The 25,149-nt window shown below is 40.5% G+C and overlaps 2 long non-coding RNA genes and 1 pseudogene across 2 annotated transcripts; 1 reads left to right on the top strand and 2 right to left on the bottom strand.

Annotated features, from left to right (window-relative positions):
• Nucleotides 1-20,651, top strand: part of LOC113815551 (zinc finger protein 208-like) — a 26,976-nt pseudogene extending 6,325 nt beyond the window's left edge.
• LOC113807629 (uncharacterized) lies at nucleotides 10,567-12,293 on the bottom strand. Its single transcript, XR_003475911.2, has 3 exons — nucleotides 11,369-12,293; nucleotides 11,141-11,238; nucleotides 10,567-11,024 (listed from the first exon to the last, which is right to left on the bottom strand). It is a non-coding gene; the product is annotated as an uncharacterized lncRNA (long non-coding RNA).
• A 2,378-nt stretch (nucleotides 20,652-23,029) lies between the features above and the next one.
• LOC113807628 (uncharacterized) lies at nucleotides 23,030-24,537 on the bottom strand. The gene is made up of 3 exons (XR_003475910.2): nucleotides 23,629-24,537; nucleotides 23,396-23,498; nucleotides 23,030-23,279 (listed from the first exon to the last, which is right to left on the bottom strand). It is a non-coding gene; the product is annotated as an uncharacterized lncRNA (long non-coding RNA).
• Nucleotides 24,538-25,149: the final 612 nt, after the last annotated feature.

Genomic DNA, 25,149 nt, shown 5'->3' with positions numbered 1-25,149 from the left:
GTGTTTTTATGATTTTGAGAAACTGTTCAGATGACTTCCTTTCAGTAGAGAATAGCTTTTCTGTTACAAAGCAGCATGAAAGTAGAAAATGACAGTGGAGAGAGGGGACAGGGATAGAAGGGGAGAAGAAAGAGAGGGGGAAAAGGAGGAAAGAGAAAAGGGACGAAGGGGAAGGAAAGAGGAGTTGGAACAAGGAGAACGGAGGAGAAAAAAGAGACTGAAGAAGAAATAGAGAAAGAGGGAAAGATATATATATATATATATATATATATATATATATATATATATATATATATATATACATATATATATGTGTACATATATATATATATATATATATATATATATATATATATATATATATATAGAGAGAGAGAGAGAGAGAGAGAGAGAGAGAGAGAGAGAGAGAGAGAGAGAGAGTGAAGTGGGGAATGAGAAAGGGTGGGAGAAAGAAGAAGTTAGTTGGACAGGATGAAAGGAGAGGTGGGAAAGGGAGAATGGAGGAGGGAGGGAGGGGAGAGGAGCAGGGGGGAGCGAAGAGCACGAAGGAGAAGGAGGAAACAGGGGAGAGGAAGACTAAGAGAAAGATGGATGAGGATAAAAGAGGAAGTGGAAAAAGCAGAGATATGCAATGGGAGAAAAAGGGAAGGAATAGGTATTAAAGTGGATAAACCGGGACAGGAAGGGAGAGAAGAGGGGACAGGGGAATGAAAGGGAAAAAGAGGGAAAGAATATGAGAAGAGGAAAAGGAAGTGTGAAGGGAGTTGGAGGAGAGAAGAAGAAGGAAGAGTGGACGAGGAAGAGAAGGTTAGAGACAAAGTTGGGTAAGGAAAGAAGGAAAAGAGGTAAGGAAGTGAAAATGGGATTATCATTATCATTATCATAGTTATTGTTGTTGTTGTTTATCATTATTGTTTTATAGTCTTTATTGTTTTATTAAATTGTTATTAGTATCATTATTATCGTTATTATCATTATCATTACTATCAACATCATCATTTATTTTATCTATAGGTCATCATTTTTCTCATTAATTGTGTTATTAGTTATGCTGTTATTGTTTTTGCCATTATTATTTATACTACTACTACTTATATTATTATTGTTATTATAATCATCATTGTTATTATTGTTATCATCATTACTAATATTACTGACATCATTAAAAACATTGCTATTCGTTTCTTAGTTTTTCATTGCTATTGTATTCTTTTGATTTTTCCAATCTATTTTACTTTATTAATTTATTTTAAGTCCGTAGTAATTTTTTATGTTTGGAATCATTTTTAGGCATGTGTACGATTTCCATATTTTTTCATTGAAGCTTCAAGGCGATATATTCATATTCTGAGTCGTGTGGTTGTCAGTGTATTGTCAATTTGAAAATGCTAAAAGAATGGGGAATTATTTCTTATGATTTGTGTACGGATATATTCAAGAAATTTTGTAGAAGATAGGATTTTTCTGTTCATAATTTAACGTTTAAAGACAACTAATGTAAATACACACGTAGAGTTGCATATCAACATGTACATGCCTTTTACGTGCATCATACCCATTCAGGTACACACACACACACACACACACACACACACACACACACACGCACACGCACACGCACACGCACACGCACACACAAACACACACACACACACACACACACACACACACACACACACACACACACACACACACACACGCGCACACGCACAGACACACACACACACACACACACACACACACACACACACACACACATACACACACACATATGCATACGTTTGTCCACCCAGCCATTCATTCATTCATTCATTCATTCATTCATCCATCCAATCCATCCTCGGCTCACTCCCCACTCTCATCTACACAGAATCCATCCATCCACTCACCCCCCTACTCCACCCACAGATCCATCCATCCACTCACCTCTCTACCCCACCCACAGATCCATCCATCCACTCACCCCCCTACCCACCCACAGATCTCATCCATCCACTCACCCCCCTACCCTACCCACCGTGAGCATCTCGTGACGTCATCTCATACCGTCTGTTTGTTTACATAGAAGCGCGAAATTTGGAATGGCAGTTCCGACAATGCTAAAAAAGTCTCATTCTGCTTGTAAAAAGCAAAAAGAAGAGAATAAACAACTTATATTTCATTTTTTTCCAAGGAAAAAGAAAGGTTTGTAATATTTATGTTTTTTTAGATATAAGCTAAGATATGTGATGTTTAGATTGACATAAGCAAGATATAAATTGGATCACAAGAAATTATTTTGATTGGTAAAGGTGTCAAGTCATGACGCCCGTCTAAAAAAGTAGAGGCCATAATTCTACTTAATATTATAGTGCAAGCCTTAATCTACAATTTGTCTTAAGCTGACGATAGATTTGACATCAATAGAGTGAAAAAATTGTGTCAGGTTGATTTTGAGATAGATTATAGTTATCACCCAAATCAACATATATATCGATTGAACAATGCTCATTACTTTGTAGATCTGCATAGTAGGAACAAACAGAAATATAGAAAAAGTAAAATAAGTTCAAATTTTAACAGGATAACGACGGGTGGCCTCTTTCGAGCTCCTAGCCAGAGTATAAAAGGCGTAGCAGATGCATTCCAGGCAGCTCCTAGGAAAGGGGGTTAGGGGACAGTCCCCTAATCAAACATAAAAACCTGTTAATGAGGAAATTAATCTCAAAATCATGCGGTCGCATTGCGAAGAATTGAAATAATAATGTGTATTTCGGCCATTTATTTGTAAAGGTTTTGCTATTATTCTAATAAAGATATTGTAATAATTTTCTTTAATTCATCATACTCAATTTCTATGTATTGATGCATGTTTGGCAATATATACATTATATGTCACTGTTATGTGACTGTAGGCCTATAAGTTCATTGTGCCACGTGGTTTAATGTGTCCTGTATATGGCATGTTGTATACGCCGTATGTATGTCGTGCATGTATGAACTACCAATTTACAGTTGTTAACCGGCCCTAAATTGCCGAATGGGTAGCTTCGGGCTGGGAGGGGCGAAAGAATTATATGAAGAAAATAAATGCTACTACAGTCATGATACGATATGAATTATATATATATATATATATATATATATATATATATATTCTATTTCTTAGTAAATAAGCTATTCGCAACCCCCTCTGAATAAGTCTGAACTGACCAAGAACATGAACCCGAGTGAGCACACCCCCACTGAACGACGTCGGATGTTTAGTTGGGCGTCGAGTCAACGGATGGCGCTGGTAGACGACCGGGGAGCTCACATTTTTTAGAATGCGTTAGATAGCATGTTTCCTGTCTTTCGTAGATAGTCTTTGGTTACCAAGGTCCACGGGACCTGCGGGGCGGCAACGGAAGGCCACCGCCAGGCCAGACTCACGACTCCCATTCTCCGACTCGGGCATTCTGGCAAGATGGAGCTCCGAGTGGCTGTTCGATCATTGACAGATGGCGCATCGCCAGGGAGGTCTACGAGCTCCATCTTTGTAGAAAATAAGAGGTGGTGTGTTGGGTTTTGTTGGAGTGCCGAGAGGCAGAAGAGTTTGTGAAAAAAGGAAATTGTAGAGAGTGCAGCTAAGAGAAGGATAAGGAAACAAAATCTCGAAGGCTTTTAGCGTCCATGTAAGACTCGTTGGTTACCTACGGAAGCGGAGGGTTAGCAAATACATTGCCTGGAAAAGCGTAGCTGTGAATATATGTGGTATTTATATAATTATTGTTTTCCATTCATATGCACACATACCCCCTTCCCCACACAAAAACTTATGCGCAGACATCCAAATATACATCTGAAACGCGCGCTTGCCCTTATGGAAAATGCAGACTCCTAAACACGCACATTACAATCACGGTATTACCAAAATGCTTCACTGAATCCTGGGATTTCCTTCATTACCGGCTCATACACATTTCCTCTCCAAAATCTCTTAACTGTGGCGCACTTTCAGGACTGGACCCCAAGCTCCCGGAGTTCGTTTTGCAACGACAGAGGAAGCGACGCAACCGGTTCGTCGCGCCCACAGCCAGGCCAGCTCGAGTCCTCGACTACGATGGAGACGACGAGTGGACGCCCGAGAAGGAGAGATCTAGCAGGTAGGGCGACGACTCCAGTGGGCATAGTGAATGAGGATGCATGTACAGTGTTTTTGCTGGAAGCTAATATAATGGAGGTTAATTGTTGCAGGTATGCAAGCAAGAATGGAAGCGTAGGCAGTGGAGGAAGAGGCGGTCATAAGAGGAAGGCAGAGTGGAGTGCTCCAGCTTGGGCCAGAAGGAGTGAGAACTACGATGATGCGCCACTCAGTGTAGACCAAGTAGATGTTATACCGTTGTGGACTCCAGCCAAGTTGGTGGCAGGTGCAAAGGGCACTGCCAAGGTTTGTCTTCGTGCCTTTGTCTATGTGTTTGCGTGATGTCCTCCCTTTTTTATCCAGAATCCGTGTCCGCTTCTGTTTTTGTCTGTGCATAGAAATGCAACTAGAACTGGAACATATGTGTTGAAAGTTTTTAAGCATGGGTTGTGCAGACTACGGCAGATATTGTCTATTTGGCAAGTGTGCCACGAGCAATAAAGTAAAGCGAGTGTTGGATACCGTATGGCAATCGATTTGCATCCGCCATTTGTCTGGTGTCGATCATCTCTCTAAGGAGTGTTTGGTGTGAGTGCCTAGAGGTATGTCTGGGTGCTGGAGATCGACGGGGAGAGCCGGGGCGGCTCCCCCGACGGCTAAGGCCTGGGTAGGCCTGTTTGCTGTTGTGGTCTTGCTCTGCTGGAGGATCAGTGAGTGCTGATCTCAGCCCGGGCGCCGGAGCTGAAGTCGTGCTAAGCTGTGTCAGCTACCGGGAGCAAGGGGAGCCTGCTGTCCAATGAGTGATATGAATTTTTATTGACTATTTGCAGCATCGCCAAGCTGAGTCATCCAAACATATTTATGCTTTATTACAAATGAAAAAAATGTACTTTGAAAATTGTTTAATCTTCCAGATTATGCCAACAACAGTCGACAGGTCAAGTGGAGCTTCCACTGCAGAAAATGTTAAGCCAGAGGACAAGGGGATCTTTCCCGGTCCCATGTCACACTTGGCAACAGATACAGAGATGGAAACAGTGAAAGAGCTTCCAGCTGAGACTAAAACACTTGGTGTAGGATCAGATGAAGAGGGCCGGGGAAACAGCTGTTTTTCAGGAGAGTCCAAGACGCGGTACCCAAGACGTAGTAGCAAAAGGAAGCTGTTTTATGAAGAGAACGTTACTAAAGATGATTTTATTTGTAAGAAAAAGCGTTTGTTACATCTTCATAGGTGTCGCTGCGTGTATTTCATAATCTCGAATTATTTTCATTTCATTACTTTATAAAATTGTATATGATAGTTGTGCACTTAGGATTGTACATGTAGATAGATTCAGATACCATGAATTCTATTTGTTTGCAGATTGCGCAGACTGTGAAGAAGAGAAAGAGGGAGAGTGTCCGTACCACCCATTGTTCCTTATTCTGGATAACCCCGTAAGAATGAAAAATTAACTGGTGTGAAAATTTAACTAGTCACAAGCATAACTGATGATGATCATAGACACATGCACACGCACACATTTTCAAATAGCGTTATCATCCCAATGGTATGTTTGGACAGGTTGTTCGAGACGGCAGCGAGAAAGATCGTGCTCGCCTCACAGCCCCTTGGCCCCTCACTGTGTACGACTCGAAAGTGAAGGGGGCAGGAAAAGGCGTGTGGACCAATGCTCATCTCCCAGCCCATCTTGTGTTTGGTCCGTATGAGGGCCGTGTCTTATCTGGCCATCCGGAAGCCGGCAAAGAATCTGGCTATGGATGGAAGGTTAGTGCATTCTGTGGCGTAAAACATATCAGATAAATGTATTGCAGAATGATTTTTCAGCGGTTTTCTACAAACCACCAAATATTTTAAGAGGAAATCCACTTACGCAAATAGTTGAAAATTTCTTCACCTTCCTGTACTTTCCAGATTCGAGGTGCTGGAACAAGGAATACATGCATTGATGCTGTAGACAGTGCAGTTAGTAACTGGATGCGTTACGTCAACTGTTCAAGGACTGACGCTGAGACTAACCTATCTGCATTTCAGTACAAGGGGCAGATCTACTACAAGACGGACTCTGCAATTAGCAGGTCAGTATAATTCAGTAGTGAAGTCAACTTTTCCTAACCATACACCTGTCATAACGTGCTTATTGATATTTAAAGATACAGACAAACAAGGCCAAACTAATTGTGAACAGGGGGAGCGAGCTGATGTGCTGGTACGGAGACGATTTCGGGAAGGATCTTGGTCTATCGAGAGAGCCATCCAAGTGGAAATCAGCGAAGAAAGACGCAATAGGTGCGCAAATACGTTTCAAAACCTTATTTCCCATTCTGAAGGGAAAGTGTATTCAGAAATTGTTGCAATAAATTTGAGATGATATAGATTAATATTGTAAGAATAAATAATCCGTAACTAAGCTTGCTATACTTCCAACGTGTGTGTGTGTGTGAGCATGTGCATGTGCATAAGTGCATTAGATGTATGTACATATGTATGTCTGCACATCTATTACATCAATGTATTCAAATATGTACACACACATACACACACACACACACACACGTGTGTGTGTATATACATAGACATTTGCATGCACTCGTGTGTGTGTGTATTTGTATGTATATTTATTATATATATACATTTATGTATATATATATATCTGTGAATTTAATATGTATGTGAATATGTACATATACATATAATGATGGTTTAACTGCTGTCAGTTCATCTATTTTCTTTGATAATGTATGCACTTTCCCCATGTCTGGATTCTGTTTCAGATCGACAGTGCGAATGGTCTGGCTTAGTCTACACCTCGAAAGATCTAATGCGTCCCCTAAAAGTGTTCAGAAAGCGTATTCGCACTTACACGCCGCCAACATGCTCCACGCGAGGAACCAGCAGCAGTAGTGGCTCAACCAAACAATCTTTGCGAGAAGAGGCGCCGCAGTTCCCGGAAAAGGCGTCTCATGAGACGCTGTGTTCGCCAGCATGTGATGAATATAATACTGAGTGTTCGCAGTGTGATTACAAGTGTGAATCTGCTGATATCCTAAATAAACATGTGTTAATACACAGTGGAAAAGAACTGTTGGAGTGTTCAGAGAGTAGGAAAAGATTTGCTGACAGTGATAAGTTGAAGGAAACCCAAAAAATAGAATCAGGAGAAAGGCCGTTCGAGCGTTCCGAGTCTGGGAAAAGGTTTAATCACAATGGTCATCTGAAGACACACCAGAGGATTCACTCAGGTGAAAAGCCGTTCGAGTGTTCCGAGTGTGGCAAAAGGTTTAGTCAAAGTGGTCATCTGAAGACACACCAGAGGTTTCACTCAGGAGAAAAGCCGTTCAAGTGTTTCGAGTGTGGGAAAAGGTTTAATCAAAGTGGTCATCTGAAGGCACATCAGAGGATTCACTCAGGAGAAAAGCCGTTCGAGTGTTCTGAGTGTGGAAAAAGATTTAGTGAAAGTGGTTCTCTGAAGAAACACCAGAGGATTCACTCAGGAGAAAAGCCGTTCGAGTGTTCCGAGTGTGGCAAAAGGTTTAGTCAAAGTGGTCATCTGAAGAAACACCAGAAGATTCACTCAGGAGAAAAGCCGTTCGAGTGTTCTGAGTGTGGAAAAAGGTTTAATCAAAGTGGTCATCTGAAGACACACCAGAGGATTCACTCAGGAGAAAAGTCGTTCGAGTGTTCTGTGTGGAAAAAGGTTTAATCAAAGTGGTCATCTGAAGAAACACCAGAGAATTCACTCAGGAGAAAAGCCGTACGAGTGTTCCGAGTGTGGAAAAAGATTTAGTGAAAGTGGTTCTCTGAAGAAACACCAAAAGATTCACTTAGGAAAAAAGCCGTTCGAATGTTCCGAGTGTGGAAAAAGATTTAGTGCAAGTGGTTCTCTGAAGAAACACCAGAGGATTCACTCAGGAGAAAAGCCGTTCGAGTGTTCCGAATGTGGAAAAGGGTTTAATGCAAGTGGTAATCTAAAAACACACCAGAAGATCCACAGAGTGCGCTGAATTATTTGTCTCACCTGTACATTTTGCTTTAGATGTGAGGCTAAGATATAAAAGGACAGGGAAACATTTTTATTTTTTTTTAATTTTTTTTTACACCAAATGAAGGCCTCAGCTGACTAGTTTACTTTACCCAGTACGACTATCTGAAAACCTTACTTATTATACTTTTTATTCAATCCTCAATGGTAGAGGGATTGTTATTAATGAATTTGGTGCATATCAATAAAAAAACGAAAGCAATTCTTGAGCAAGTTTGTTACTTATTTCCTATTTTTTGTCTCCAAAAGGATTGATTTATATAATATATATACATATGATATATAATATTTAATCCTGCAGATTCGTTTTAACTTAAATAATACTAATACTTAAATAATAATAAGTTTTGATGTCCAGGAATTTTGGCGGGAAATCTTTGATCGTGACGTCATACTCGAGCACCTCTGAAGCTCAGTCCTTTCAAGAACAACAAAAGATTCAACTTTTACTATGAAATTTGATAATTTCTTGAACTGTCATATCTAGAGACCATTGTGTAATATATCTCGTGGAATCGATGGGTATGGCGAAAATCATTACAACACCCTCCTTCCCTCTCTCACTCTATCTTTATCTCCTTCCCTCCCCCTCTCTCACACACTACCCCTCCCCCCTTGTTCTCCATCTCTTGGGTATCCCCCACATTTCTTACCTTTTCTCCTCCCCTCCTATCAACCTCTCAACCTCGCCTCCCCTTTCGCCACAACAAACAAGCATAAGATTGCATATTTGCTTTTCCTTACTCCCGCTCACTCACTTGAGACTCGCCTCATCAATTTGCCTTGCTTCATCCTCGTTTATCGGTTTCAACTCTTCCTCTTTCCGTCTTGTTTCAGTGATCCTGTCTTATTTTTATCATTTTTTATCATTTATTCATGATTTTTATTTTTTTGTGGCTGACTGGGTCTATGGTATCTCTTTTTTCTCATTTTCCATTAGATTTTGCTCTCCGTTCTCCCTCCTTGTGCCCTCTTTCTCGTTTCGTTTTTTCTCTCTCTGACTGCCTGTCTGTCGTTCTATCTGTCCATGTGTGTGTGTGTGTGAGTATAAAAGGCTCTAAATCCTCCTATATGGATTTATTGAATTACTGGTGGCGGTAGAGATACACTGATGTAGCTGTGCACTTTTATTTAAGAACACTAGTATGAAAGGAACGCGATACGGCTCTTGGTGCTGGTGTCCGGCCTACACACCAACGAGGTGGTACGGCCGACTACGGGCAAGCTCGCCGAGAGTATGAGAATGAGAGCTTGGGTCAAGCAAGCAAAGTTAAAAGAAAAGAGGTCGGCCACCCTTATATTCTGACCAGTGGGCGCAAGCGGGCGCGAACGGACCACGTGGTCCAACCACGCGGTGAGGACCCGGTCCATGTGGCATGCTATGCAGTATGCTATATCGCTCGGCACCTACGATATAGCATACTGCATAGCATGCCACGTGGTCCGGGTCCGCGCCGCATGGCATGCTATGCAGTATGCTATAGTGAGTCTGTCCTTCATTCTCTGTATATTCTCTCTCTCTCTATCTGCCTATCTGTATATTTGTCTGTAACTAATAGCTTGCATTTTTAATTTTATATAAAACGATATATCATACCTTTCAAATCATTAAACTGCATTCTAGTGTTGCCATATTACTACTGTGCAATGATTGAAAAAAAATATAGAAGTATAGAACGACTCAACTAAGACTTTGAATGAGAACGTTTTATTACCAGGACGTTTAGAGACAATAATAGTGAAAATTTGACAGCGCCCCTTGCAGCTGCCACTGACTTGGCAGGAGTCGACAGCGACATATACTTGCAGTAGGTTTGTTAAGATTTTGCGAGGTCCAACCCTATGAATGGTCTTATATACGGATATGCATATATTTAGACGTGCATATCAACCGTTCAGATTGACACATAAATGTATATCTATCAGATAGACAAATATGCATTGATTTCTGTGTATATGCATGTCTGAATATGCCCTTTGCAGCTGCCACCAACTTGGCTGGAGTCCAGAACGGTATAGCATCTACTTGGTCGTAGTTTCACACTCCTGGCCCAAGCTGGAGCACTCCACTCTGCCTTCCTCTTGTGACCGCCTCTTCTTCCACCGCACACGCTTCCCTTTGCTTGCATACCTGCACTTTATCTCTCCATAATCATGAAATTCCAACCACCTCCTCCAGTACCTTCCAGTAGATAATGGTATAGTGTAACACAGAGCAGTATGTTGGCCGACAATATATCTTGTATTTATGTGATTAAATTGATGTGTGGTATTAAAGAATGCTACATTTTCCTTAATCTTGGAAATGACATCAAAGGTGCATTGTCACGGGGACAAAACGTTTAGTTGGAAGTCTCACGGCGCAGCCTGCAACAGGGATCACCTGAAGGGAAGCACAAATATAATTGGTTGTCCGGTCGATTTAATTACATACTTTAAAGTGTTTGTTAAAATTTGGAGCAATGCACACCCTCGAAAAAATATATACAATAAATATACATATAGATAGATCGAAAGTTATGTAGATATAGATAGATAGATAAATAGATCTAGACAAAAATATATTGATATAGTCATTGCCATAATTTGAAATTTTACAACACGAGGAAAACAATGAAAAACATTGATCTAAAACAGATAACTGATACAAGATATTGGTTCAATATATATGCGGCAGCAAGACAAGAAATGCGTCTTCATTTATCAGCACTTTCCACGTCTCGAACATTGTAGCCCCCAGTATCTCCAACTACAGAATACGTCACACTGTGGGGCCACCAGTACAATGTGTCTACACTGCCTGCAGCAATAAGGGCTTCAAGAATTGTCTCTTGGATTCTTGCACACGGTTTAAACCTTTCTTGGAGGAGACATTCGAGCTGCAAACAAATAGATACCATTGCTATGTACTGAAATGCAGCTCACCTAATATACAGATAATTTCAAAATGGCTAACATAAGTAGCAAATTCAATACACAAACATAAAATACGTACATCGTATCCCAAAGCAGGTAACACTGACACTTCACATCACCACAGGCACGTCACGACAGGTACATCTCAGGACAGCTAGACAGCCTGCACCCTTGCATCTATGCGAGACAATTCCGCTTATGTAAAACATATCAGGTATCAGCACTTGACATAGATTACACCTACATGGAAATAATGGCACATGACTATTCTTATAAAGGCAAATACAGTATACTAATAAACACCAACCAATGCGATGATCACGTGAGGGTAGAAAATCACTCTGCAAGGCAGCAAGCCCAACGCCAGCGCTCTTTCCCAGACTACACCGAAGTCCTTGGGGTTACCACTGTGACTGCAACAATCCTTTAGCACTTTAATTGCCAGCTCTTCCCCAGAAATACTGGCGTTATTCAAGAATGTCAAAGCACAAACGCAATTTCAATGAGCGTGTCAGTCAACAAAAAAACCTGTTCGAGCTGGTGGTGGCGCCTTGCCCAGGCTCTCCCAGCCAAACATAATACAGATTATAGGAAGACCAATCAGAACTAAGCGCTGCTCGTGCGTGAACCAATCAGCTTCAAGGATGGGAAACATTTGTACAAATGGGCTATTATCAATAATTAGTCAATGCATATTTAAATCCCATTCTTACTGTCAATATATCTCTTGCTATCGGTGATCGACTCAAAACTCAACCTTCCGGTATAACCATATTCTTTCTTAATTACAGATGCTGCAAGGGGCGGGGCTACTTGTTGCCTGGGTAAATTTGGCGGGAAAACGCGGTAACGTCTTGGCCATATCACATATTTCAACTTATTTCACTGGATAAACAGGATATCTGACTCATAATGACAAATATAAATTCATTCACTTCTACATCAGCCTATACACACATACGTTTCACATAACATAGTCCACATACTAAGATATTTCCAATAAAAAATGCCAGCAGCAAAAAAATGAAACAAAATTAGAATCGTTTTCTATAATAAATCATACGAATAATCGTATAATCAAAGAAAATTTAATCACTGGAAACTTACAACAAAATTCAAACTCGCAATATTCTACAAAGATAATATTACACGAATCAAACGATGCATTTAATTACTGCCTCACAAATCTATTTCTGTGACACTGCCTACTAAGACTTCCATTAAAAAGTGAGATTGCATCATTTACAACAGTAAAGAATAAATACAGAAAGAAAGAATAAAAAAAAAATAAATATATAAATGAAAATAGTGAGGTTAACCATTAATCTGTCTTTACTTTTACTTTGATAGGTTGAATTATGTGAAATATTTACACAGTAATCGCGTTTCTGATAAATAGATTGTCTTAAACATAAATCTGAAATTCAAGAATGACTAAAGAAAGTCTGGAAAATATAAATGGAAGACTAATGTGCTACGAAGTCTTCAGCTAGGCTGCCCGTGCCTCACGCCTTGATATATTTTTGATAGCATTGAGCTCTCTTTGTCCTCTTACAGATGTAATTTGTAATTTCGTGTTTTTTTTCTGATGAGAACAGCAAATATCAATGATAATACCTGTTGAAGTAATGACTTCCTTGAAAGCGATCCCGAACGCAATGACTTTTGGCGGGAAATCTTTAGGTGGATTCTCGCGAACGGATTGGTCGTGACGTCACGCCCATGCAACTCAGAGGCTTAATCTTCAACAGCAACAAAAATCAAGGCGTATCTTATGATTGAGGGGCCTTCTTTGCCTACTCGCTTAATTTACCTATATAAAAAGATGATATTCTGTAATTATCAATGCTATAATTCATGAGTATGACGAAAACAAAACGTCATGATGACGTCACGGCTCCACGCAGCCCGAGGCTCCAAGTGAATCGGCTCAGTCCGAGCCTCGGCATCCGCTGATCCTTTCGACATTGGGTTCAGGGAACATTTAGACTTCTCGGCCGCATAAGTGCGATGGCTGAGGACGTAAACCAACTGTTTTCGACGGAAGAATGACTCTCCTTCCCAGAGATCGAGAAGAATCGCTTCGAGAATATCCTGAGAAACTACAAAGCGATGAAAGACTTCGGTGAGTTGTGTCGCTTCGAATGTGCATTTCACTTCCATCGGTTATTTACCGGAAACGGATTTTCTTAAGTGAGGCCGTAGAGATGTGCCAATTCTTAAAAGAAAATATGGGTATCCACTGAAAAGGAAATTACTCCCTAAAACTCTGTTTGAACCCCTCTAGGTCTGGCTTGCCACCCCCCCCCCCCAAAGGGCACACTCACACGATATTTTTTGCCTTAATTTCCCTGGCCGTAGCTTAATGCTCCCAAATTAGCAGAAACTGTTTGCGCTCATGTGATAATCATTAATACGCTAATAGCAACAGGGGATAAACAAGCCGTGTGCAAAATGCTTGTCATTTGCATGGACTCAACCCCGACGCCCCTTTTGTTACCAACAAAGACTATCTACGAAAGACCGGAAAGTCAAGCAAAATCCTGTGAGTAATGCGGCGTCGGCGCAATAGATGGCGTTAGTGAGCATCTCGTGACGTCATCTCATACCGTCTGTTTGTTTACATAGAAGCGCGAAAATTGGAATGGCAGTTCCGACAATGCCAGGAAAGTCTTATCCTTGTTCTGCTAGTAAAAAGCAAAAAGAAGAGAATAAACAACTTATATTTCAGATTTTTGGCCAAGGAAAAAGAAAGGTTTGTAATATTTTTTTTTTTTTTTTTTTTTTTTTAGATATAAGCTAAGATATGTGATGTTTAGATTGACATAAGCAAGATATAAATTGGATCACAAGAAATTATTTTGATTGGTAAAGGTGTCAAGTCATGACGCCCGTCTAAAAAAGTAGAGGCCACAATTCTACTTAATATTATAATGCAAGCCTTAATCTACAATTTGTCTTAAGCTGACGATAGATTTGACATTAATAGAGTGAAAAAATTGTGTCAGGTTGATTTTGAGATAGATTATAGTTATCACCCAAATCAATATATATATCGATTGAACAATGCTCATTACTTTGTAGATCTGCATAGTAGGAACAAACAGAAATATAGAAAAAGTAAAATAAGTTCAAATTTTAACAGGATAACGACGGGTGGCCTCTTTCGAGCTCCTAGCCAGAGTATAAAAGGCGTAGCAGATGCATTCCAGGCAGCTCCTAGGAAAGGGGGTTAGGGGACAGTTCCCTAAACAAACATAAAAACCTGTTAATGAGGAAATTAATCTCAAAATCATGCGGTCGCATTGCGAAGAATTGAAATAATAATGTGTATTTCGGCCATTTATTTGTAAAGGTTTTGCTATTATTCTAATAAAGATATTGTAATCATTTTCTATAATTTATCATACTCAATTTCTATGTATTGATGCATGTTTTGCAATATCATATACATTATATGTCACTAATGTTATGTGACTGTAGGCCTATAAGTTCATTGTGCCACGTGGTTTAATGTGTCCTGTATATGGCATGTTGTATACAACGTATGAACGTCGTGCATGTATTAACTACCAATTTACAGTTGTTAACCGGCCCCAAATTGCCGAATGGGTAGCTTCGGGCTGGGAGGGGCGAAAGAATTATATGAAGAAAATAAATGCTACTACAAAGTCATGATACGATATGAATATATATATATATATATATATATATATATTTTTTAGTAAATAAGCTATTCGCAACCCCCTCTGAATAAGTCTGAACTGACCAAGAACATGAACCCGAGTGAGCACACCCCCACTGAACGACGTCGGATGTTTAGTTGGGCGTCGAGTCAACGGATGGCGCTGGTAGACGACCGGGGAGCTCACATTTTTTAGAATGCGTTAGATAGCATGTTTCCTGTCTTTCGTAGATAGTCTCCGACTCGGGCATTCTGGCAAGATGGAGCTCCATCTTTGTAGAAAATAAGAGGTGATGTGTTGGGTTTTGTTGGAGTGCCGAGAGGCAGAAGAGTTTGTGAAAAAAGGAAATTGTAGAGAGTACAGGTAAGAGAAGGATAAGGAAACACAAAATCTCGAAGGCTTTTAGCGTCCATGTAAGACTCGTTGGTTACCTTTACCTACGGAAGCGGAGGGTTAGCAAATACATTGCCTGGAAAAGCGTAGCTGTGAATATGTGGTATTTATATAATTATTATGTTCCATTCATTTGTATACATACCCCCTTTCCCACACAAAAACTTATGCGCAGACATCCACATATACATCAGAAACGCGCGCATGCCCTTGTGCATAATGTAAAAACTCCTAAACATGCTCATTACAATCACGGTATTACTAAAATGCTTCACTGGATCCTGGGATTTCCTTCATCACCGGCTCATACACATTTCTTCTTCAAAATCTCTTAAACAACTGCAGCGCACTTTCAGGACTGGACCCCAAGCTCCCGGAGTTTGTCCTGCGACAACAGAGGAAGCGATGCAACGGGTTTGTCGCGCCCACAGCCAGGCCAGCTCGAGTCCTCGACTATGATGGAGACGACGAGTGGACGCCCGAGAAGGAGCGATCTAGCAGGTAGGGCGACGACTCCAGTTTGCATAGTGAATGAGGATGCATGTACATTGCTTTTGCTGGAAGCTAATATAATAGAGGTTAATTGTTGTTGCAGGTATGCAAGCAAGAATGGAAGCGTAGGCAGTGGAAGAAGAGGCGGTCATAAGAGGAAGGCAGAGTGGAGTGCTCCAGCTTGGGCCAGAAGGATTGAGAACTACAATGATGCGCCACTCAGTGTAGACCAAGTAGATGTTATACCGTTGTGGACTCCAGCCAAGTTGGTAGCAGGTGCAAAGGACACTGCCAAGGTTTGTCTTCGTGCCTTTGTCTATGTGTTTGCGTGATGTCCTCCCTTTTTTTTTTTTATCCAGATTCCGTGTCCGCTTCTGTTTTTGTCTGGGCATAGAAATGCAGGAGTCCTGGAGCATAGTTTTTAAGCATGGGTTGTGCAGACTACGGCAGATATTGTCTATTTGGCAAGTGTGCCACGAGCAATAACGTAAAGTGAATATTGGATACCGTATGGCAATGGATTTGCATCCACCATTTGTCTGGTGTCGATCATCTCTCTAAGGAGTGATTGGTGTGGGTGTGAGTGCCTACAGGTATGTCTGGGTGCTGGAGATCGACGGGGAGAGCCGGGGCGGCTCCCCCGACGGCTAAGGCCTAGGTAGGCCTGTTTGCTTGCTGTTGTGGTCTTGCTCTGCTGGAGGATCAGTGAGTGCTGATCTCAGTCCGGGCGCCGGAGCTGAAGTAGTGCTAAGCTGTGTCAGCTACCGGAAGCGAGGGGAAACTGCTGTCCAATAAGCGAGCCGGGAGCTGTCCGTTCTCATCCAATCATTAGTGTTCGAGAGGCAGCTGACGTGAGGTGCTGAGGACACAGCTAATGGACCTCGACCTAACCTGGGGGAAGTATGCCACGCTGCAGGTTTCGGGGGTTGGCTACAACCATACGTTTACGTATGCATGGGCCAAAGACACTCTTCTCCAAGTCACTTTTTCTGAGAAAGTCCATCGTAACTCAATTTTGTAACTTCTCGTGTAGAACTATGTTTATTTAGGAGTGATATGAATTTTTATTGACTATTTGCAGCGTCGCCAAGCCGAGTCATCCTAATATATTTATGCTTTATTACAAATGAAAAAATGTTCTTTGAAAATTGTTTAATCTTCCAGATAATGCCAACAACAGTCGACAAGTCAAGTGGAGCTTCCGCTGCAGAAAATGTTAAGCCAGAGGACAAGGGGATCTTTCCCGGTCCCATGTCACACTTGGCAACAGATACAGAGATGGAAACAGTGAAAGAGCTTCCAGCTGAGACTAAAACGCTTGGTGTAGGATCAGATGAAGAGGACCTGGGAAACAGCTATTTTTCAGGAGAGTCCAAGACGCGGTACCCAAGACGTAGGAGCAAAAGGAAGCTGTTTTATGAAGAGAACGTTACTAAAGATGATGATTTTATTTGTAAGAAAAAGCGTTTGTTATATCTTCATAGGTGTCGTTGCGTGTATTTCATAATTTTGAATTATTTTCATTTCATCACTTTATAAAATTGTATATGATAGTTGTACACTTAGGATTGTACATGAGGTAGATAGATTCAGATACCATGAATTCTTTTTGTTTGCAGATTGCGCAGACTGTGAAGAAGAGAAAGAGGGAGAGTGTCCGTACCACCCATTGTTCCTTATTCTGGATAACCCCGTAAGAATGAAAATTTAACTGGTGTGAAAATTTAACTAGTCACAAGCATAACTGATGATGATCATAGACACATGCACACGCACACATTTTCAAATAGCGTTATCATCCCAATGGTATGTTTGGGCAGGTTGTTCGAGACGGCAGCGAGAAAGATCGTGCTCGCCTCACAGCCCCTTGGCCCCTCACTGTGTACGACTCGAAAGTGAAGGGGGCAGCAAAAGGCGTGTGGACCAATGCTCATCTCCCAGCCCATCTTGTGTTTGGTCCGTATGAGGGCCGTGTCCTATCTGGCCATCCGGATGCCGGCAAAGAATCTGGCTATGGGTGGAAGGTTAGTGTATTCTGTGGCCTAAAACATATCAGATAAATGTATTGCAGAATGATTTTTCAGCGGTTTTCTACAAACCACCAAATATTTTTAGAGGAAATCCACTTACGCAAGTAGTTGAAAATTTCTTCACCTTCCTGTACTTTCCAGATTCGAGGTGCTGGAACAAGGAATACATGCATTGATGCTGTAGACAGTGCAATTAGTAACTGGATGCGTTACGTCAACTGTTCAAGGACTGAAGCTGAGACCAACCTGTCTGTATTTCAGTACAAGGGGCAGATCTACTACAAGACGGACTCTGCAATTAGCAGGTCAGTATAATTCAGTAGTGAAGTCAACTTTTCCTAACCATACACCTGTCATAACGTGCTTATTGATATTTAAAGATACAGACAAACAAGGGCAAAATAATGCCAAAATAATTGTGAACAGGGGTAGCGAGTTGATGTGCTGGTACGGAGACGATTTCGGGAAGGATCTTGGTCTATCGAGAGAGCCATCCAAGTGGAAATCATCGAAGAAAGACGTAAAAGGTGCGCAAATACGTTTCAAAACCTTATTTCCCATTCTGAAGGGAAAGTGTATTCAGAAATTGTTGGAATGAATTTGAGATGATATAGATTGATATTGTAAGGATAAATAATCCGTAACTAAGCTTACTATAATTCCAACGTGTGTGTGTGTGTGAGCATGTGCATGTGCATAAGTGTATTAGATGTATGTACATATGTATGTCTGCACATCTATTACATCAATGTATTCAAATATGTACACACACACACACACGTGTGTGTGTATACATACATAGACATTTGGATGCACTCGTGTGTGTGTATTTGTATATATACATTTATGTATATATATATATTTATATATATATATGTATATATATATATATATATATATTTGTGAATTTGATATGTATGTATGTGAATATGTACATATACATATAATGATGGTTTAACTGCTGTCAGTTCATCTATTTTCTTTGATAATGTATGCACTTTCCCCATGTCTGGATTCTGTTTCAGATCGACAGTGCGAATGGTCTGGCTTAGTCTACACCTCGAAAGATCTAATGCGTCCCCTAAAAGTGTTCAGAAAGCATATTCGCACTTACACGCCGCCAACATGCTCCACGCGAGGAACCAGCAGCAGTAGTGGCTCAACCAAACAATCTTTGCGAGAAGAGGCGCCGCAGATCCCGGAAAAGGCGTCTCATGAGACGCTGCATTCGCCAGCATGTGATGAATATAATACTGAGTGTTCGCAGTGTGATTACAAGTGTGAATCTGCTGATATCCTAAATCAACATATGTTAATACACAGTGGAAAAGAACTGTTGGAGTGTTCAGAGAGTAGGAAAAGATTTGCTGACAGTGATAAGTTGAAGGAAATCCAAAGAACTGAATCAGGAGAAAGGCCGTTCGAGCGTTCCGAGTGTGGAAAAAGGTTTAATCACAGTGGTCATCTGACGACACACCAGAGGATTCACTCAGGTGAAAAGCCGTTCGAGTGTTCCGAGTGTGGAAAAAGGTTTAATGCAAGTGGTGATCTGAAGAAACACCAGAGGATTCACTCAGGAGAAAAGCCGTTCAAGTGTTCCGAGTGTGGAAAAAGGTTTAATCAAAGTGGTCATCTGAAGACACACCAGAGGATTCACTCAGGAGAAAAGCCGTACGGGTGTTCCGAGTGTGGAAAAAGGTTTAATCAAAGTGGTCATCTGAAGATACACCAGAGGATTCACTCAGGAGAAAAGTCGTTCGAGTGTTCTGAGTGTGGAAAAAGGTTTAATCAAATTGTTCATCTGAAGATACACCAGAGGATTCACTCAGGAGAAAAGCCGTACGGGTGTTCCGAGTGTGGAAAAAGATTTAGTGAAAGTGGTTCTCTGAAGAAACACCAGAGGATTCACTTAGGAGACAAGCCGTTCGAGTGTTCCGAGTGTGGAAAAAGATTTAGTGAAAGTGGTTCTCTGAAGAAACATCAGAGGTTTCACTCAGGAGAAAAGCCGTTCGAGTGTTCCGAGTGTGGAAAAGGGTTTAATCGCAGTGGTCATCTGAAGACACACCAGAGGATTCACTCAGGTGAAAAGCCGTTCGAGTGTTCCGAGTGTGGAAAAAGGTTTAATGCAAGTGGTCATCTGAAGAAACACCAGAAGATTCACTCAGGAGAAAAGCCGTTCAAGTGTTCCGAGTGTGGAAAAAGGTTTAGTCAAAGTGTTCATCTGAAGATACACCAGAGGATTCACTCAGGAGAAAAGCCGTACGGGTGTTCCGAGTGTGGAAAAAGGTTTAATCAAAGTGGTCATCTGAAGACACACCAGAGGATTCACTCAGGAGAAAAGTCGTTCGAGTGTTCTGAGTGTGGAAAAAGGTTTAATCAAAGTGTTCATCTGAAGATACACCAGAGGATTCACTCAGGAGAAAAGCCGTACGGGTGTTCCGAGTGTGGAAAAAGATTTAGTGAAAGTGGTTCTCTGAAGAAACACCAGAGGATTCACTTAGGAGAAAAGCCGTTCGAGTGTTCCGAGTGTGGAAAAAGATTTAGTGAAAGTGGTTCTCTGAAGAAACATCAGAGGATTCACTCAGGAGAAAAGCCATTCGAGTGTTCCGAGTGTGGAAAAAGATTTAGTGAAAGGGGTTCTCTGAAGAAACACCAGAGGATTCACTCAGGAGAAAAGCCGTTCGAGTGTTCCGAATGTGGAAAAGGGTTTAATGCAAGTGGTAATCTGAAAACACACCAGAAGATCCACAGAGTGCGCTGAATTATTTGTACATTTTGCTTTACATGTGAGGCTAAGATATAAAAGGACAGGGAAACATTTTGATATTTTTTTTATTTTGTTTACACCAAATGAAGGCCTCAGCTGACTAGTTTACTTTACCCAGTACGACTATCTGAAAACCTTACTTATACTTTTTATTCAATCCTCAATGGTAGAGGGATTTTTATTAAGGAATTTCGTGCATATCAATAAAACACGAAAGCAATTCTTGAGCAAGTTTGTTACTTATTTCCTATTTTTTGTCTCCAAATGGATTGATATATATATATATATATATATATATATATATATATACATACGATATATAATATTTAATCCTACAGATTCGTTTTAACTTAAATAATACTAGTCCTGAATATGCTAAGTTTTGATATCCATGAATTTTGGCGGGAAATCTTTGATCGTGACGTCATACTCGAGCACCTCTGAAGCTCAGACCTTTCAAGCACAACAAAAGATTCAACTTTTACTATGAAATTAGATAATTTCTTGAACTGTCATATCTAGAGACCATTGTGGAATATGTCTCGTGGAATCTATGGGTATGGCGAAAATGCATTATGTCACGGCTTGAAACTAGCCGTTTGATCTTGAATAAGTTACCGAAAGCATGTAAAAAAAATTCTTTGAAAATGAAGAGGGATCCGTCAGTGACGGCTTTAGATGACGTTAAAGCAACTATAATATTGATGATAATAATAATGATAATTATAACAATAATAAGAATAACAGTGATAGAGGTAACATCACTATCACCATTATTATTATTGTTAGTGTCATCATTATTATCTTTATCATTACAATTACCATTTTCTTTTTCCTCTCGCATTTCTTGGTGCTTTCTCTCTATCTATCTCTTATCTCCCTCCTTCCCTCTCTCTATGCACACTCCCTCGCTTACAACACCCTCCTTCCCTCTCTCTCACTCTATCTTTATCTCCTTCCCTCCCCCTCTCTCACACACACTACCCCTCCCCCCTTGTTCTCCATCTCTTGGGTATCCCCCACATTTCTTACCTTTTCTCCTCCCCTCCTATCAACCTCTCAACCTCGCCATAACAAACAAGCATAAGATTGCATATTTGCTTTTCCTTACTCCCGCTCACTCACTCGGGACTCGCCTCATCAATTTGCCTTGCTTCATCCTCGTTTATCGGTTTCAACTCTTCCTCTTTCCGTCTTGTTTCAGTGTTCCTGTTTTATTTTTATAATTTTTTATCTTTTATTCATGATTTTTATTTTTTGTGGCTGACTGGGTCTATGGTATCTTTTCTTTCTCATTTTCTATTAGATTTTGCTCTCCTTTCCCCCTCCTTGTGCCACCTCTTTCTCGTTTCGTTTTCTCTCTCTCTGACTGCCTGTCTGTCTTTCTATCTGTCCATGTGTGTGTGTGTGTGTGTGTGAGTATAAAAGGCTCTAAAGCCTCCTATATGGATTTATTGAATTACTGGTGGCGGTAGAGATACACTGATGTAGCTGTGCACTTTTATTTAAGAACACTAGCATGAAAGAAACGCGATACGGCCCTTGGTGCTTGTGTCCGGCCTACACGCCAACGAGGTGGTACGGCCGACTACGGGCAAGCTCGCCGAGGGTATGAGAATGAGAGCTTGGGTCAAGCAAGCAAAGTTAAAAGAAAAGAGGTCGGCCACCCTTATATTCTGACCAGCGGGCGCAGGCGGGCGCGAACGGACCACGTGGTCCAACCACGCGGTGCGGACCCGGTCCATGTGGCATGCTATGCAGTATGCTATATCGCTCGGCACCTACGATATAGCATACTGCATGGCATGCCACGTGGTCCGGGTCCGCGCCGCGTGGCATGCTATGCAGTATGCTATAGTGAGTCTGTCCTTCACTCTTTGTATATTCTCTCTCTCTCTCTATCTGTATATTTGTCTAATAGCTTGCATTTTTAATTTTATATAAAATCATTAAACTGCATTCTAGTGTTGCTATATTACTGCCTATTTTTGCAAAGCGCTGTTACAGGAACTTCTGTGCAATGAAAGAAAAAAAATCTTGAAGAATTTAAGAACGCAAAATAAAAGTGTATGTGTGCGTGTTTGTGTGTCAGAAAGAGAGAGAAACATAGAATGACTCACCTAAGGCTTTGTACAAGAACGTTTTGTTTTGAAAGTTCATGATCTAAGCGTCCTGGTAAATGGTGCATTGGTAACGTTAATTGCATTTCGTAATAATATTAATTTTGTTTATTAAGTTTCTTTATTGATATCATGTACTGAGGTATTTCCATGGATATGACTTCAATTATAAGAACGTTTAATCCTTACCAGGGTGTGAATTCTAACAGGCTCCTCTAAACTATGTTATTTACCTCTTAATCGGTGATTCCATTTCATAATTACCCTGGTCCTTAAAATGCATTGTTCTTCCATTGTCTAAATACAATAAAAAAGAAAAAGAAACCTTTGGATGTGGGTCCACTGGATTGCTCTGGACAGGCAGTCTTGCCTCTTTCACTCTCTCCTTGTTTAGAAATAGATCTAGGCAAAAATATATTGATATAGTCATTGCCATGATTTGAAATTTTACAACACGAGGAAAACAATGAAAAACATGGATCTAAAACAGAGAACTCATACAAGATATTGGTTCAATATATATGCGGCAGCAAGACAAGAAATGCGCCTTCATTTATCAGCACTTTCCGTCTCGAAGATTGTAGTCCCCAGTATCTCCAACTACAGAATACGTCACACTGTGGGGCCACCAGTACAATGTGTCTGCACTGCCTGCAGCAATAAGGGCTTCAAGAATAGTCTCTTGGATTCTTGCACACGGTTTAAACCTTTCTTGGAGGAGACATTCGAGCTGCAAACAAATAGATACCATTGCTATGTACTGAAATGCAGCTCACCTAATATACAAATAATTTCAAAATGGCTAACATAAGTAGCAAATTCAATACACAAACATAAAATACGTACATCGTATCCCAAAGCGGGTAACACTGACACTTCACATCACCACAGGCACGTCACGGCACGACAGGTACATCTCAGGACAGCTAGACAGCCTGCACCCTTGCATCTATGCGAGACAATTCCGCTTATGTAAAACATATCAGGTATCAGCACCTGACATAGATTACACCTACATGGAAATAATGGCACATCACTATTCTTATAAAGGCAAATATAGTATACTAATAAACACCAACCAATGCGATGATCACGTGAGGGTAGAAAATCACTGCAAGGCAGCAAGCCCAACGCCAGCGCTCTTCCCCAGACTACACCGAAGTCCTTGGGGTTACCACTGTGACTGCAACAATCCTTTAGCACTTTAACTGCCAGCTCTTCCCCAGTAATACTGGCGTTATACAAGAATGTCAAAGCACAAACGCAATTTCCATGAGTGTGTCAGTCAACAAAAAAACCTGTTCGAGCTGGTGGTGGCGCCTTGCCCAGGCTCTCCCAGCCAATCATAATACAGATTATAGGAAGACCAATCAGAACTAAGCGCTGCTCGTGCGTGAACCAATCAGCTTCAAGGATGGGAAACATTTGTACAAATGGGCTATTATCAATAATTAGTCAATGCATATTTAAATCCCATTCTTACTGTCAATATATCTCTTGATATCGGTGATCGACTCAAAACTCAACCTTCCGGTATAACCATATTCTTTCTTAATTACAGATGCTGCAAGGGGCGGGGCTACTTGTTGCCTGGGTAAATTTGGCGGGAAAACGCGGTAACGTCTTGGCCATATCACATATTTCAACTTATTTCACTGGATAAACAGGATATCTGACTCATAATGACAAATATAAATTCATTCACTTCTACATCAGCCTATACACACATACGTTTCACATAACATAGTCTACATACTAAGATATTTCAAATAAAAAATGCGAGCAGCAAAAAAATGATACAAAATTAGAACCGTTTTCTATAATAAATAAAATTTTAATAAAAATTTAATCACTGGAAACTTACAACAAAATTCAAACTCGCAATATTCTACAAAGATAATATTACACGAATCAAACGATGCATTTAATTACTGCCTCACAAATCTATTTCTGTGACACTGCCTACTAAGACTTCCATTAAAAAGTGAGATTGCATCATTTACAACAGTAAAGAATAAATAAATGAAGAAAGAATAAAAAAAAAAAACAAATAAGTATATAAATGAAAATAGTGAGGTTAACCATTAATCTGTCTTTACTTTACTTTTATGTGAAATATTTACACAGTAATCGCGTTTCTGATGAATAGATTTTCTTTAACATAAATCTGAAATTCAAAAATGAACAAAGAAAGTCTGGAAAATATAAATAAAAGACTAATGTGCTACGAAGTCTTCAGCTAGGCTGCCCGTGCCTCACGCCTTGATATATTTTTGATAGCATTGAGCTCTCTTTGTCCTCTTACAGATGTAATTTGTAATTTCTTATGTTTTTTTTTTCTCCTGAGAATAGCAAATATCAATGCTAATACCAGTTGAAGTAATGACTTCCTTGAAAGCGATCCTGAACGCAATGACTTTTGGCGGGAAATCTTTAGGTGGATTCTCGCGAACGGATTGGTCGTGACGTCACGCCCATGTAGCTCAGAGGCTTAATCTTCAACAACAACAAAAATCAAGGCGTATCTTATGATTGAGGGGCCTTCTTTGCCTACTCGCTTAATTTACCTATATCAAAACATGATATTCTGTAATTATCAA

Source organism: Penaeus vannamei, chromosome 30 (genome assembly GCF_042767895.1).
Source record: "Penaeus vannamei isolate JL-2024 chromosome 30, ASM4276789v1, whole genome shotgun sequence".
NCBI lineage: Eukaryota > Metazoa > Arthropoda > Malacostraca > Decapoda > Penaeidae > Penaeus > Penaeus vannamei.
This window is presented reverse-complemented; position numbering and strand designations above follow the sequence as displayed.